Below are 2,438 nucleotides of genomic sequence, written 5' to 3'. Positions count from 1 at the left end.
AGGGAGGAGAAATAGTTTTGTCTGGCAGAGGAGAGGGCTGAGTTAAGGCAGGAAAGGATAAACTTGAAGTGAACGAGGTTGGCATGGTGTTTAGACTTTCGCCAGCAGCGTTCGGCAGCTCGAGCATAAGAGCGAAGGAGGCGGACAGTGGCAGTGATCCAGGGCTGTGGGTTAGTGGTGCGAGAGCGGCGAAGGGAAAGGGGAGCGAGCGATTCTAGCTGAGTAGAAAGGGTAGAGTTGAGAGCAGTAATCTGATCATCAAGACTGGGTAGAGAGGAGAGGGCGGCATATATGAGTATAAGTGCTGTGGGGTGAGATGAATAAATGGAGCAAGTCAGAGCGACCCGCATGGAAGTGGGAGAAGAGGAAAGGAGGGTTTAGGGAAGGTCTCTTGGAGGAGTTGTGCTTTCAATAAGTCTCTGAAGAAGGGGAGAGTAATTGTCTGTCGGATATGAGGAGGGAGTGTGTTCCAGGCCAGAGTCAGGACGTGGACAAGAGTGAGATGAGCATCTGAGTAACAAAATCAAAGAGGAGGTTGTCATAATATGGTAATGGTTTTGGTATTTGTTAAGCACTTACTATGTGCCAAGCACTATTCTAAGCACTAGGGTAGATACAAGCAAATTGGGTTGGACACAGTTCCTGTCCCCTGCGGTGCTCACAGGCTCAATCCCCATTTTACAGATGAGGTAACTGAGGCACAGAGAAGTGAAGTGACTCGCCCAAGGTCAAACAGCTGACAAGTGGTGGAGGCAGGATTAGCACCCATGACCTTCTGATTCCCAGGCCTGTGCTCTATCCACTAAGCCAGGCTGAGAACTCAGAAGGAGGGTGAGTCTGGAGTGGTCACCCTAAACCACACTAGTCTCACTAGGGCAGAATGTGACCCCTAAGTAATTCCTGAAGAACTGAAGCTAAGCCTGCCACCCCAAAATCCAATAATCCCCGTTTGTGAAGTCATAACTTAGTTTTTGCCAAGCCAACAGCTAAATGTTTCATTCCCTATGTCAGGTGAGAGCCTAAGCCCATCTTGTAGATGTGATAAAGGGAAGGGCAGCATCTGTCAAACGCTAGAGGGAGGGGAAGGAAAGATTTCCGAGAGGTCTTTTACAACATATCTTGATAGAAAAATGGGAGCTCTGATTTCAACCTGGCTCACGGGTCAGATTTGCATATTAATTAAGGTGTTCGCCTACAGTAATTGACTCATTTGCCTACTAGAACAGCTGACATAAACCAGTGGGAAGGCAGCTTTAGTGAAAAATCTCGAAACCTTTTTGCAAACTAGTGCCTCCTGGTAAGCCCCGACGCGCTATTCCAAAGCCCTAGAAAGCAAGGCCGAATTTTCCGTTTCTGTTCTTTACTCCTGCTTTCCATTTCCTGGCTCTGAGTGTTTGCTCGCTTCTCCTCATTTATAAAACAGGGAGCTGTGACCAGGGGACTGGTTATAATGTTTCTTGATAAACCTTTGTAAAGCAATGTGCTGTTGCGAGTAATGGGCTCCATTCATTATTAGCCCAGTTGATTTTCATTTACACTTGGCTCTAACAATTAGCTTGAGCAGGTGTGAAGGTGATGGAGGGGCGGGGACACCCAGAGGTCAGCCTCGGCTGGATGTGATAAATTAACCATTATTATCAGTGGGGAAAGTGGCTCTTTACGCTTGTCAGCAGCAAACAAAAGGACAACATATCTCATATAAACTCACATCAGGGCCAGGACTGCTGAAGTGACACGAAGGTTTCCTTTGGGCTGCCAATGCAAAGTGGAAGGCAAGGCTTCACCTGAGTATCGGGTGGGAAGGGGACACTTTTGTTGGGGCACATAAAAAATTTGTAGCTTGATGGGAAGTCCTCTTAGCTTCTCCTTTGCCTTAGCTTTGCCAGATTCCTGACATTGTGCGTGTCCCAACATTGTCATCCATCAGTGAACAAATATTTCAACAGCGTCTTCCCCCTACTTTCCTCTTCCTCCTTCAGGTCAGTACTGAGTCCAACAGAGCTGACATGACCAGTTCTTCTATAGTGTGGGTTTTCGTTGATCAATGTGGCTGCAACATGACAGAAAATGGGAAGCAGCATAGCCTAGTGAATAGAACACATGCCCGGGAGTCAGAAGGACCCGGGTTCTAATTCTGGCTCCACCATTTGTTTGCTCTGTGACCTTGGATAAGTCACTGCGCTTATCCAGTTAACTCATCTGTAAAATGGGAAAGAAGACTGTGAGCCCTATGTGTTACATGGACTGTGTTCAACTTTAGCTTATATCTACCACATCACTCAATGCAGTGCCTGGCACATAGTAAGTGCTTAACAGATACCTTTTAAAAAAAGTATTACAGATTGTTTTTCCCACCACACAAATCTGTCCTGGTTATAACACAGCCCATGAGTCGATACAAGTATATTTGTACAGATGTGTGCACTTCACAATGTGCT

Source organism: Tachyglossus aculeatus, chromosome 5 (genome assembly GCF_015852505.1).
Source record: "Tachyglossus aculeatus isolate mTacAcu1 chromosome 5, mTacAcu1.pri, whole genome shotgun sequence".
Lineage (NCBI taxonomy): Eukaryota > Metazoa > Chordata > Mammalia > Monotremata > Tachyglossidae > Tachyglossus > Tachyglossus aculeatus.
This window is presented reverse-complemented; position numbering follows the sequence as displayed.